This window comes from Schistocerca nitens, chromosome 6 (genome assembly GCF_023898315.1).
Source record: "Schistocerca nitens isolate TAMUIC-IGC-003100 chromosome 6, iqSchNite1.1, whole genome shotgun sequence".
NCBI lineage: Eukaryota > Metazoa > Arthropoda > Insecta > Orthoptera > Acrididae > Schistocerca > Schistocerca nitens.
In genome coordinates, this window is record NC_064619.1 from 691,360,265 (window position 1) to 691,375,398 (window position 15,134).

General features: G+C 45.5%; 1 non-coding gene across 1 annotated transcript; it reads left to right on the forward strand.

Moving 5' to 3' along the window:
• The first annotated feature begins 231 nt into the window (after window positions 1–231).
• On the forward strand, window positions 232–305 carry Trnad-guc (transfer RNA aspartic acid (anticodon GUC)). The gene has a single exon. It is a non-coding gene; the product is annotated as a tRNA-Asp (tRNA).
• The last annotated feature ends 14,829 nt before the right edge of the window (window positions 306–15,134 follow it).

Below are 15,134 nucleotides of genomic sequence, written 5' to 3' on the forward strand. Positions count from 1 at the left end.
TTCTTAATTGTAATGCTAGATATTTCGTTCAATTTCTGGGCTTTAGATTTAACTGATTTGTAGTGGAGCCGAAGTTTAACAGACTCCTTTTAGCACTCGTGCGGATGCCCTTACACTATTCATTAATTAGGTTCAACTGTTAATTTTCGCACCATACTAATATCTGATCCAAATATTTTTGCAATTGGCTTTGATTTTCTGGGGATTCAACTGGACGATAAACAACACTCCGGCCCCGGTAGCTGAGTGGTCAGCGTGACGGACTGTCAATCCTGAGGTCCTGGGTTCGATTCCCGGCTGGGTCGGAGATTTTCTCCGCTCAGGGACTGGGTGTTGTGTTGTCCTAATCATCATCATTTCATCCCCATCGACGCGCAGGTCGCCGAAGTGGCGTCAAATCGAAAGACCTGCACCAGGCGAACGGTCTACCCGACGGGAGGCCTTAGCCACACGGCATTTCATTTTTTTATCTGCAGACAACATAAACTGAATGACTACACTGGACTTGCGATGTGTTTTGGGAGGCGACATGCGACTCTGAGTTACCACCCTGACAGCAATCACTTTACCTAGTATACCTTCCACGTAACTACCTGTCCTGAGCGTCTGCTAAATAGATTTTGCCGGTTAAATGCGTTGTTGTTGACAGCCATCACAGTTACCAGAAAGTAAATTAACCTGAATAATAAAATAGTGTTACTGAAATGATGTGCTGTCACTATTTTGTCAACTGTTGATGTGTGATTAATGTATCAACACAGGATTGATCGTTTTTAATACTAATGCACAAATTCATCGATTAAAATTGGACAATAATACATGTTACGTGTTATGAAAAAATAAATATGATCTGATGGCAGCACAAATATGCAACGAACAGTTAACAACCCTGTGGCCGGCCGGTGTGGCAGAGCGGTTCTAGGCGCTTAACTCTGGAACCGCGCAACCGCTAACTCGCTGGTTCGAATCTTGCCTCTGGCATGGATGTGTGTGATGTCCTTAGGTTACTTAGGTTTAAGTAGTTCTAAGTTCTAGGGGACTGGTGACCTCAGAAGTTAAGTCCCATAGTGCCCAGAGCCATTTGGACCATTTAACAACCCTGTGTGGTGGCTGGTTGGCAAAGCCTAAGGTTTGACAACTATGTAGTCTGGCTCAAAATATGGGTAACGCACTCTGAAATTACCTATCGCTGAAGAGACCTAAATGGATTTATTCTATACAGAAGTGGTTTACGTTGATGCTGCAAAGAACAAGTGGCGAGATAGTGATCTCGTTTGCTCTAACAAGCCAGAGTAGCAATACAGTACATCTTTTCTCGATGTGCGGCGCTGGCTCATATGTCGGTTGTGGTTCAAGCGTCTGCAGAATAGCGATGTGAAATGCCTGCAATTGTCGCAGTTACTCTCTAACGGAGCCCTGAAATCTCGGCGATTCCGGAATGTGACACTCCCGTTCGCTGCTCATACCAATTTGACTCACTCATAAGGCAGTGCCCACAAGGAGATAAAATGTCAAAGTGGCAGACGCGTCAGGAATAAGATTGCCCTCAGCATAGCGAGGTGACCGAGATGACTGAGGTCTAAACTGTCGTTAAAGCTCAGCCCTCACCACCGTCTCCCCAGTTAAGACCAGTCACACTCACACTCAGGACAAGTATCCCAAAATGGCTCTCAGCACTATGGGACTTGACTTCTGAGGTCATCAGTCCCCTAGAACTTAGAACTACTTAAACCTAACTAACCTAAAGACATCACACACACCCATGCCCGAGGCAGGATTCGAACCTGCGACCGTAGCGATCACGCGGTTCCAGACTGGCTCAAATGGTTCAAATGGCTCTAGGCACTATGGGACTTAACATCTAAGGTCATCAGTCCCCTAGACTTAGAACTATTTAAACCTAACAAACCTAAGGCCATCACAAGCATCCATGCCCGAGGCAGGATTCGAACCTGCGACCGTGGCAGCCGTGTGGTCCCGGACTGAAGCGCCTACAACCGCTCGGCCACAACAGCCGGCGTTCCAGACTGAATCGCCTAGAACCGCTCGGCCACTCCGGCCGGCACATGTATCCCACCCAGGTGTGTCCCACTCATGATAAAAGTCAAGACTTGTTTCCTCCCCAGACTGGAGTGTGAATCCGAAGATCCATTCCAGACAGCCATATGAATCGGAAGACCAAGTATCACCTCTCCCCACTTTCCATCAAACATCAGTAACCTCCTAAAAGCAATCCCACAACCTTCCACAAAAGTGTTTTGCGCCAACCACAAGAAACCACGAGCTCATTGTCTCCCTCCAACTAGTCTGCTCTACTCATCAGCCAATCCTGATCAATATTAACAATATTCTTCTCTTTTTAGGAGAATCTGCCAATCAATGACTAGCAAATTCCCACACAGATAGAGGAAGACATTGTGCTTTTGGCTTGTTTTCTCCATGACCATTTGAGGCAGCGTGTTATTTTGAGTTTCTGTAAAGATCTAAAGTGAACAACTCAATTATCGTGGAGATCATTAGCTGTACATCCTGAACACTACAGCGTGTCTGACCAGAGTCGCCGGCTAAACGAAGAGAAGTGCTTTTGTGTCCCAACATAGATCGTTTCACAGCCCCCGTAAATGTTGCGTTCGTTCTAAATTTGTTTTGAATTCCTGAGGATTCCCAAAAAATCTCGCAGGTCGAGAGATGGTACCACCTGATGGCACCCTCGACAGCTTCCTGTCCACAGTGAACATGGAAACTCACGAATTTTTATGGCCACCATTGATGTTCGCAGATGCGAACGGGGATGGCTGGGCAGCCTAGAGTTTTCCCGCGTCCCTGGCCCCAGCTGTAGCAAGAGGCGCCTGAAAGTTCTGTGCTAACATGTTTGGAGACAAATGGGAATACCGTTCAAATATTTCTTTGTCTAGGCTAATATTTAACCAATCTAGTACGGAAATCATAAATTTCAAAGTTGACGGCACTATCAGTTGATGTTTTGTTTACTCGAGGACAAACGTCGGGTCTTGCTGAATTTGCTTGCTGAAAAACTTTTTCTGTAAATACTAATCCAAATTATGTTATTTTAATTTAAATGCTTGGAAAGCGAATTCGCAATTCCATTTAATTGACCAGAAGTTCAGTTTCAATGTATATGTTAATCTTACTTGTGTTGGCTAATTGATAACATAGGGTTGTGTTTCGAAATTCTTGGGGTGAATAGAAAGAGTAGTCGTCAGTGTTCCTTCAGAAAAAGGTGAAGAACCTGACGAAGAACTACTTGGCAGTGTTCTCAACCCAAGAGGTTATGCTATGATTAAAGTATGTGGTAAAAGTAAGCAGTCATTTAGACTTTATGCATGTAACATTTGTTATTTAGAAGGCAAAGGTTATATTTTTGAAAGAAATCAAGACCGATTAAACACATTTATTTTTGACAGATGAGGAGTTATTTTTTAGTCAAGATTGATTGAAAGATCTCCGTTGCTTCTGGGGTTACCTACGACATGTAGATTCGAAGACTTGATTATTTTTAGAGGTGGTGACAGTGACTTAATGTATTAAAAAACAATCCATGATTATCACTTAAATGTCGCAGTACCGTAATTAGATGTATAACAACGTTTATTTGAAAAATAATTGAAAAATCACAATTGATGCAATATTCTTAGTTTAGTACTGAACACAGATTTTGAACCAGATAAATTTTGAAACTTCCTGGCAGATTAAAGCTGTGTGTAGGACCGAGACTCGAACACGGGATCTTTGCCTTTCGCGGGCAAGTGCTCTACCACTGAGCCACCCAAGCACAACTCATGTCCCGCCTCACAGCTTCAATTCCGCCAGTACCTCGTCTCCTACCTTTCAAACTTCACAGAAGCTTTCCTGCGAAACTTGCAGAACTAGCACTCCTGGAAGAATGAATATTGCGGAGACATGGCTCAGCCGCAGCCTGGGGGATGTTTCCAGATACATTTTGTTTCTAATTCTTATAGAACCATAACAGATTTTGACGTGACCCTATTCACCCAAAGGACCAATGCACAGAAACAATAAAAAGGTTAACACCGCCATTTCTATTCACCCCTCTCTGTGGGTGAATATTATTTTTTTTATGTTAAACGGTCGTGAACTACGTCCTAAAACTAATGATAAGTTTTAATGTGGCAGCATGACTTATAACCTAATGTAAATTTGATTTCCATTTTTCTTCTTAAAATCATCAATTTTTCCTTTTATAGTAGAAAAAGTTTCCATTCACCACATTTTACGCTACCATTGCGACGTATGTGGCCCACGATAGGATATCAGTCATCAACTGGAAATTTGCTCTAAGTTATTGCTATGTATCAATGTCCCTCTTGTAAAGGGAAGGCTGTTACTGGTTTGCAGGAGTCTTATAATGACAGACTGCACCTGTAGACTGTCCTGTCTTCAAGTTACACTAGTAACCTTCTGCTCGCTAAATGTCCCGCCATAAATGAACACTGTTGATTGATTCTTATCCGACTTGCAGAGCAAATGGTTCCATTGGGAAGGAAAGACTCAATAAGCAAAAGAAGAGCTGCTGGATGGTTTACAGATCTGTGGTGACTCTTACAGTCCTTCTACCAACTGAAGGTCAAACAAGAATAAGGTGCGCAGGAACTTCCCCTCACCGATACGATACAAATTGACAGGCTGTGTAGGGTACTACTATGACATTAACATACGTAAACAGAAAGAGACAACTCTCAATCGTTTTCAAGAAAATCGAGTCCGAGCATTTTACGCATGCTTAAGTACTTCGTATGGCCGTTAGCATGCGAGGATTCAGCAGCCAAAGTGCTCAGTTCCATAAGCGCGAGGTCTGTGGATCAAATCTCGCTTGCGGCACTCTTTTTTTTATTTCATTTCTAAGTGGCAATAATACAGGTTGAAATGGTGTGGTCTGTGTGGGAGAGGAAGCCGTATGGAACGGGATAATGTGGTTGGATTCAGACAGCGGCACAGGTTGTAGTTATTGTTTTGAGGAAGAGAGTGAGAATAAGGTGTTCGTTAGGAGTGTTGTAGAGTTGCTATGGCTGAATGAGGAGTTTCTTGTGATGGCCAATAGCAACTCTGCCTCGGGCCATGGGGAGTGGATTATCTTTTCTGTGTAAGATGTATGAACCATGGACCTTGCCTTTGGTCGGGAGGCTTGCGTTCCTCAGCGATACAGATTGCCGTACCGTAGGTGCAACCACAACGGAGGGGTACCTGTTGAGAGGCCAGACAAACATGGGGTTCCTGAAGAGGGGCAGCAGCCTTTTCAGTAGTTGCAGGGGCAACAGATGATTGACTGATCTGGCCTTGTAACATTAACCAAAACGGCCTTGCTGTGCTGGTACTGCGAACGGCTGAAAGCAAGGGGAAACTACAGCCGTAATTTTTCTCGAGGACATGCAGCTTTACTGTATGATTAAATGATGATGGCGTACTCTTGGGTAAAATATTCCGGAGGTAAAATAGTCCCCCATTCGGATCTCCGGGCGGGGACTACTCAAGAGGACGTCGTTATCAGGAGCAATAAAACTGGCGTTCTACGGATCGGAGCGTGGAATGTCAGATCCCTTAATCGGGCAGGTAGGCTAGAAAATTTAAAAAGGGAAATGGATAGGTTAAAGTTAGATATAATGGGAATTAGTGAAGTTCGGTGGCAGGAGGAACAAGACTTTTGGTCAGGTGATTACAGGCTTATAAATACAAAATCAAATAGGGGTAATGCAGGAGTAGGTTTAATAATGAATAAAAAAATAGGAGTGCGGGTTAGCTACTACAAACAGCATAGTGAACGCATTATTGTGGCCAAGATAGACACAAAGCCCATGCCTACTACAGTAGTACAAGTTTATATGCCAACTAGCTCTGCAGATGATGAAGAAATTGATGAAATGAATGACGAGATAAAAGAAATTATTCAGGTAGTGAAGGGAGACGAAAATTTAATAGTCATGGGTGACTGGAATTCGTCAGTAGGAAAAGGGAGAGAAGGAAACATAGTAGGTAAATATGGATTGGGGGGAAGAAATGAAAGAGGAAGCCGCCTTGTAGAATTTTGCACAGAGCATAACTTAATCATAGCTAATACTTGGTTCAAGAATCATAAAAGAAGGTTGTATACCTGGAAGAATCCTGGAGATACTAAAAGGTATCAGATAGATTATATAATGGTAAGACAGAGATTTAGGAACCAGGTTTTAAATTGTAAGACATTTCCAGGGGCAGATGTGGATTCTGACCACAATCTATTGGTTATGAACTGCAGATTGAAACTGAAGAAACTGCAAAAAGGTGGGAATTTAAGGAGATGGGGCCTGGATAAACTGAAAGAACGAGAGGTTGTACAGAGTTTCAGGGAGAGCATAAGGGAACAATTGACAGGAATGGCGGAAAGAAATACAGTAGAAGAAGTATGGGTAGCTCTGAGGGATGAAGTAGTGAAGGCAGCAGACGACCAAGTAGGTAAAAGGACGAGGGCTAATAGAAATCCTTGGGTAACAGAAGAAATATTGAATTTAATTGATGAAAGGATAAAATATAAAAATGCAGTAAATGAAGCAGGCAAAAGGGAATTCAAACGTCTCTAAAATGAGATCGACAGAAAGTGCAAAATGGCTAAGCAGGGATGGCTAGAGGACAAATGTAAGGATGTAGAGGCTTGTCTCACTAGGGGTAAGATAGATACTGCCTACAGGAAAATTAAAAGAGACCTTTGGAGAGAAGTGAACCACTTGTATGAATATCAAGAGCTCAGATGGCAACCCAGTTCTAAGCAAAGAAGGGAAGGCAGAAAGGTGGAAGGAGTATATAGAGGTTTTATACAAGGGCGTAGTACTTAAGGACAATATTATGGAAATGGAAGAGGATGTAGATGAAGACGAAATGGGAGATAAGATACAGCGTGAAGACTTCGACAGAGCACTGAAACACTTGAGTCGAAACAAGGCCCCAGGAGTAGACAACATTCCATTAGAACTACTGATAGCCTTGGGAGAGCCAGTCATGACAAAACACTACCATCTAGTGAGCAAGATGTATGAGACAGGCGAAATACCCACAGACTTCAAGAAGAATATAATAATTCCAATCCCAAAGAAAGCAGGTGTTGACAGATGTGAAAATTACCGAACTATCAGTTTAATAAGTCACAGCTGCAAAATACTAACGCGAATTCTTTACAGACGAATGGAAAAACTGGTAGAAGCGGTCCTCGGGGAAGATCAGATTGGATTCCGTAGAAATGTTGGAACACGTGAGGCAATACTAACCTTACGAATTATCTTAGAAGAAATATTAAGAAAAGGCAAACCTACGTTTCTAGCATTTGTAGACTTAGAGAAAGCTTTTGACAATGTTAAGTGGAATACTCTCTTTCAAATTCTGAAGGTGGCAGGGGTAAAATACAGGGAGCGAAAGGCTATTTACAATTTGTACAGAAACCAGAAGGCAGTTATAAGTGTGGTGTCACCGCCAGACACCACACTTGCTAGGTGGTAGCTTTAAATCGGCCGCGGTCCATTAGTACATGTCGGACCCGCGTGTCGCCACTGTCAGTGATCGCAGACCGAGCGCCACCACACGGCAGGTCTCGAGAGACGGACTAGCACTCGCCCCAGTTGTACGGACGACGTAGCTAGCGATGCACACTGACGAAGCCTCGCTCATTTGCAGAGCAGATAGTTAGAATAGCCTTCAGCTAAGTCAATGGCTACGACGTAGCAAGGCGCCATTAGCATTACATAGCTTGTATCTAAAGAGTCTCATTTGTATCGTCAAGAGCGATGTACCACAAGGATGGATTAAAGGTAAGTATTCCAGGTGCTACGTACTTTTCTTTATAGCATTCATTACGTATTCTGTTTCAGACCTATCTACTAGCCTGCGTGAGTTAACGCGTGCCTTTCGGCTACTTCCAAGTGACGTGGTTGTCGTACTACGCCACAACAGTTGGCGACGAGGCTTAAAAGAGGATTTCGCGTTCGTATTGATCTAATTTGTGTCATGGCTTCGCCACATTCTCCAGATGTACTGTCAGAATTTTATCGCTTGCAGAATCAGCAGACGCAGGCGTTATTGGATGCCCTTGGACAGCCCATCCAGGGCAACGTGCATTGCAAAACGATGCGGCCGCCACCACTTCACCGCTACCGCAGCAACAACATGCTGTTGCACCCCCGTTCCGGCCATTTGACCTGGCTATGGAATCCTGGATGGAGTGGTCACGCCAATTTGGATTCCATCTCGCCGCCTACAGAATTCAAGGTAACGAGCGGCAGCCTTTTTTATTGGCCTGTGTAGGTGTGTCCACCTACCATGTGATAGTGAAATTGTTTCCCCGACGCGACGTAACGACTCTGTCCTACGAAGAACTTTTGTCGGCGTTAGATGCCTATTTCAAAGAAACAGTAAATGTCGTTGCAAAAAGGTATATGTTCTTTCGTACAAAACGTATGGCCGGTCAGACTAATAGGGAGTGGGTTGCAACATTGCAAGGCCTTACTAGGGATTGTGCTTTTGAGTGTGAATGTGGCCTCCCTTATTCAGATACAATGGTACGTGATGCAATTGCACAGAACGTTTCTGATGTTCGTATACGGGAACAGATTTTGAAACTAGTTAATCCCTCCCTTCAACAAGTGATAGACATATTGGATAGGCGAGACACACTTGACTTTGCTCAGGAATCATTTGCAACTTCGCCAGCCGTGTGTCACATTACCCGGCCCGCCGGGCGCGCTTCCCGGAACGATAAACAGCCCTCGCGCTCGTCCGCGCAGCTGACGCCTAGCTCTCCACGTGTACCACGTAAGCGAGCAAATGCAGTGAAATCATGCCCGCGGTGTGCGACTAGACATTCGCGTGAACATTGCCCGTCACGCCAAGCTATTTGCTTTTACTGTCATAAGAAAGGACATGTTCAAAGTGTTTGCCAGAAAAAGCTCCGATCAGTCAATCACAACCATTCCAGGCCCTTTGCTTCGCGCCGGAATCGAACCATGAACAATCCGGCTCGTGCACCTTCGCCCATGGACATTCATGTAGTTAATTCCACTCCGCCCAGTGCCACTTTCTCTCACAGTGACTGTGTTCGTCCCACAAATAGTGTGCGTCGACGTCGCCGGAAATCTCGTCCGGTCGCAGGTGCTTCTGTACCGGTATCAGTTCAAATTGCACGCGAAAGTCGCTCTTGTCGTCAGCAGGACAATAAAATTTTTGTAGACTTGGACTTTGAAGGCAAGGTGATACCATTCCAGCTCGATACCGGAGCTGCAGTTTCGTTGATCAATCACGACACGTACAAACAACTGGGCAAACCTCCGTTGCGTGCCGCAAATGTTGAATTAACTAGCTATTCAGGTCAGAATATCCCTGTGTTAGGACAGTGCACCCTTCTTGCAACATACAAGGGACAAACAAAACTTGTGTCGTTTTACGTTCTTCGTTCTTCTACTGCAGTGAACTTGTTGGGTTTGGATTTATTTCAGTTGTTTAACTTGTCTATAGTAAATCGTGTCCTATCAGTGAACCAGACTGTGCCTTCAGACAGTGTTTCTCGTCTATGTGAAGAGTTTGCAGACATTTTTACACCGGGCTTTGGTTGCGCTAAGAACTATGAAGCACATTTGGAACTGAAAGTAAACGCGCAGCCGAAATTTTTCAGAGCACGCAATGTTCCTCACGCATTGCGTGATGAGGTCGCAAGACCGTTACACGATTTAGAATCACAAGGTGTAATTGAACGTGTGCAGGCTTCTCTCTGGGCCTCACCCTTAGTGATTTTGCCAAAACCTTCCGGAAAATTGAGACTTTGTGTGGACTTCAAGGCCACTGTGAATCCACAACTAGTGATTGCAACTTTTCCTTTACCCCGCCTGGAAGATCTTTTTGACAAACTGTGCCCGGGTACATATTTTTCTAAGTTGGACCTAGCAGATGCGTACTTGCAAATACCGGTGGACGAAGAATCCCAGCATGTATTGGTGGTTAACACGCATCTGGGTTTGTATTGCTTCAAAAGACTGCCATTCGGGTGTGCATCCGCCCCTGCATTGTTTCAGCAATATCTACAAACTGTTTGTGCGTCGGTCCCTACTGCAGCAAATTATCTGGACGATATTGTGATCTCCGGAAAGACAGCAGACGATCATTTAGCAAATCTCCGAACATTATTTCAGGTATTGCGACAAAATGGTCTTCACGTGCGGAAGGACAGATGTGTGTTTTTTGCTCGTGACTTACTATATTTGGGACATGTCATCAATGCCCAAGGCATGCACCCCAGCCCAGAGCACATCCGTGCCATACAAGACTTGGCTTCGCCGCAGAATTTGAAGCAGCTACAGAGTGTGCTGGGAAAAATCACCTATTATCTTCGCTTTCTGCGCAATGCCTCTTCCATTTCAGCTCCGCTTCATCGCTTACGCCGTAAAGGTGTTCTGTTCGTCTGGACGACGGAATGCGAACGCGCCTTTCGCCAGTTGAAATCGGCGTTGCTTTCTAATACTTGCCTTACGCCATTCGATCCCCAGAAACCCCTTTTGTTGATGGTAGATGCATCGGATTTCGGGATCGGTGCTGTGCTTGCGCACAAAGATGGCTCGCATGATCGCCCTATTGCCTTTGCGTCAAAATTGCTCTCGTCTGCGCAATGAAATTATTCACAGATTGAGAAAGAAGCTTTGGCTCTCGTAGTTCGTGTTACTAAGTTCCATGATTTCTTGTATGGTCGTCACTTTACCGTCTTCACAGACCTAAACCTTTGACATCGCTTTTTCATCCGAACAAGCCTGTACCTCCACGTACAGCGCAGAAATTCATTCGCTGGTCAATTTTCCTCTCGCAGTACCGCTACGATATCTTGTATCGGTCCACTGCAAAGCACGGCAACGCTGATGCGTTGTCCCGTTTGCCTGTTGCTGAGGATAGAGCATTCGGTCCTCCGAACTTGCTTGCATGTTCATTGATGCGGAAACCGATGACGTGGTCGAATCGTTTCCACTTGATTTTCGTCGTGTGGCTACCACCACAGGTGCTGACCCTGTCCTTGCTACCGTTTTGCGTTTTGTTGCTACGCAATGGCCTTTGTCAAAGTCACGGATCGAGGATCCGTTGGTTCGCCGATTTTTTGCTCACAAGGAGAGACTTTTTGTACGACGTGGTGTTTTGTTGTTGCGTTCTGATAATGGTCAGTCCAGAGTTGTGGTCCCACGTTCGTTACAGTCCTCTGTCTTACGGCTTCTTCACCAAGGACATTGGGGTATAGTGCGAACGAAACAACTTGCTCGTCAGAACTGTACTTGGTTCTGAATCGATGCTGCGATTACGAATATATGCTCTTCTTGCATGGCGTGTGCCGAACAACAATCCGCACCGCTGCGCAAATTCTTTGCATGGCCGAAAGCCACTTCCCCTTGGCAATGCTTACACAACGATTTTGCTGGTCCATTCTGCAATGCTCGATGGTTGGTTCTAGTCGATTCCTTCAGTAATTTTCCTTTTGTTGTCAGGATGTCTTCCACGACGTCATCTGCCACCATCCAAGCGTTATCCGCTATTTTTTGCATTGAAGGTCTTCCACAGACTATTGTTTCCGACAATGGCCCACAGTTCATGTCCGCAGAATTTCAGTCAGTCTGCAAGGCCAATGGTATTCAACATCTGACATCCGCGCCGTTTTCGCCTCAGTCAAACGGTGCCGCTGAACGATTGGTCCGGACTTTCTAGTCACAGATGTTGAAGTTGAAAGAGTCGCATTCTCGGGAGGACGCGTTATTGCTCTTTTTGTCTTCGTATCGCTCTCAGCCCCGAGATGGTCGCTCGCCGGCTGAGTTGCTCCACGGTCGTCCTCATCGAACGTTGATGTCTTTGCTGCATCCGCCGCATCAGGTTCCTGTGCAGCGGCAGACTCCTGCTTTTGCTCCAGGCGACGTTGTATACTATCGCAACTATCGAGGTTCACGGCGTTGGCTCGCAGGGCGCATTCTTCGCTGCCTCGGCCGCGCTATGTATCTGGTTTTGGGGGCCTCTGGTGAGGTGCGTCGGCATCTCAATCAGCTGCGCCTCTGTCGTCGCACGGGTTCTGCCGCTCCCCGTCTGCTTTCAGCGACGGTGCCGTCCGGTCAGCGCCCTGGGGACCCATCTACTGGCTCGCCTCATCCCCAGGTGTTCCCTACGCTGCCTTCCATTTTGCCCCATGGCGACGCGCCACCGCCGCCGCCGGTCCTCCCGCCGCCGCCGCCGCCGCCGCCGCCCGCTGTGGACGCTTCGCTGCTGCCGCCGGGCGCCTCCTTGGGTCACGCGCCGCCGATCGCTTCCCGTGACCAGCTGTCATCAGACTTGGAACTCTTGCCGGCTCCGGACCAGATGTCGTCTTCGTGCGTCGGGTACCCCGACGCAATGGAGGACGACCCTTCGGCCCCTCCTGTATCTCTAAGGGCGCATACACCGCATGTTGACGTGCACCCTGGACTAGGTTTTCAGGCGTTTCCTAGCTCCCCTCGGACCGAATGGCAGGGTGCGGTTGGCACAGCCTCGCACTCTTGTTAGGCTCCCAACCTGATCGCATACGTCAACATGGGGTCCTCCCCACGGCGGGCGGAAGCTTTATAACTCGACAGTTCGCCGATTTGCGGGGGAGGAATGTGGTGTCACCGCCAGACACCACACTTGCTAGGTGGTAGCTTTAAATCGGCCGCGGTCCATTAGTACATGTCGGACCCGCGTGTCGCCACTGTCAGTGATCGCAGACCGAGCGCCACCACACGGCAGGTCTCGAGAGACGGACTAGCACTCGCCCCAGTTGTACGGACGACTTAGCTAGCGTTGCACACTGACGAAGCCTCGTTCATTTGCAGAGCAGATAGTTAGAATAGCCTTCAGCTAAGTCAATGGCTACGACCTAGCAAGGCGCCATTAGCATTACATAGCTTGTATCTAAAGAGTCTCACTTGTATCGTCAAAAGCGATGCACCAAAAGGATGGATTAAAGTATTCCAGGAGCTAGGAGCTACGTACTTTTATTTATAGCATTCATTACGTATTCTGTTTCAGACCTATCTACTAGCCTGCGTGAGTTAACGCGTGCCTTTCGGCTACTTCCAAGTGGCGTGGTTGTCTTACTACGCCACAACAATAAGAGTCGAGGTGCATGAAGGGGAAGCATTGGTTGGGAAAGGAGTGACACAGGGTTGTACCGTCTCCCCGATGTTATTCAATCTGTATATTGAGCAAGCAGTAAAGGAAACAAAAGAATAATTCGGAGTAGGTATTAAAATTCATGGAGAAGAAGTAAAAACTTTGAGGTTCGCCGATGACATTGTAAATCTGTCAGAGACAGCAAAGGAATTGGAAGAGCAGTCGAACGGAATGGGCAGTGTCTTGAAAGGAGGATATAAGATGAACATCAACAAAAGCAAAACGAGGATAATGGAATGTAGTCAAATTAAATCGGGTGATGCTGAGGGAATTAGATTAGGAAATGAGACACTTAAAGTAGTAAAGGAGTTTTCCTATTTAGGGAGTAAAATAACTGATGATGGTCGAAGTAGAGCGGATATAAAATGTAGACTGGCCATGGCAAGGAAATCGTTTCTGAAGAAGACAAATTTGTTAACATCGAGTATAGATTTAAGTGTCAGGAAGTCGTTTCTGAAAGTATTTGTATGGAGTGTAGCCATGTATGGAAGTAAAACATGCACGATAACTAGTGTGGACAAGAAGAGAATAGAAGCTTTCGAAATGTGGTGCTACAGAAGAATGCTGAAGATAAGGTGGGTAGATCACGTAACTAATGAGGAGGTATTGAATAGGATTGGGAAGAAGAGAAGTTTGTGGCACAACTTGACTAGAAGAAGGGATCGGTTAGTAGGACATGTTTTGAGGCATCAAGGGATCACAAATTTAGCATTGGAGGGCAGCGTGGAAGGTAAAAGTCGTAGAGGGAGACCAAGAGATGAATACACTAAGCAGATTCAGAAGGATGTAGGTTGCAGTAGGTACTGGGAGATGAAGAAGCTTGCACAGGATAGAGTAGCATGGAGAGCTGCATCAAATCAGTCTCAGGACTGAAGACCACAACAACAACAACAATGTATGGAAAAGTACGAATACTATGACGGGGTTGGAGGAAGATTCATTCAGAATGAAAGCATCAATGCGGTGTTGGGAGAGGGCACACATGAAGAGGGTTTGTTGGTTGAATAGGAACGGATATTGCGGAATAGGACATTGGGGTGGATGGGATTGTCAGTAGGTCTCATGGTAACTGGCAACAGGATGGGTAGGGCAGGTTGCATGTATTACAAGAGGGAGGGGAAGTATTCGGACACTGCTTGAGTAAATGTTGTGATTTACAATGGGGGCAGGTGGGTGGGTTTTTGCAGTCATCATACGAGTCTTTAGCAGCGGTAGGATTGAGGACGGAGTTCGGATGGTCCGACTGTGTGCCGTCGTTTGTAGATCAGACAAGCGCCAAATTAGAAAAACTAATGTGTAGTAACTACAAGGTCTCTGTGGCATCAGGAACAGAAGTACATGTTGAGTGCATATTCTTACAATACACTTAAGAAAGCTCATACCAGTGAGGAATACAAGAAAGATGTACAGTCTCATGTGAAATTGTCGTTAGGTGGATTTTGCAAAAAAAAAAAAAAAAAAAAAAAAATGTTATTTCCAGACATCGCATGCCAGACTGAAGGCAACAGACTCGAGCACTGTATTACTTGGCGCCAAATGGCGTTGATCTCAAAGATCGTAACAAACCAGCACATAGCTTTTATAATACACAAAACAACGAAATTATATATAACACATTACATCTTTTTTAAACAGTAAGCGTCGTATCGTTAATGAAAAAATAAAACATAGATGGGTCAAAACCTGTCATGGGACGTATAGAAAGTTCGTGCATCACACTACGCACAATGTCCAAATATTCCTTCAAGAGAGAGAGAGAGAGAGAGAGAGAGAGAGAGAGAGAGAGAGAGAGAGAGAGAGTGCAATGTAAACGCTATCATTGTAAACGGTACAGTAATTAAGCATTGCAAATAGTAAATGGAAACTGTAATGTATTCCTTTGCAATGATGGCCTTCACATTGCTCTCTCTCTCTCTCTCTCTCTCTCTCTCTCT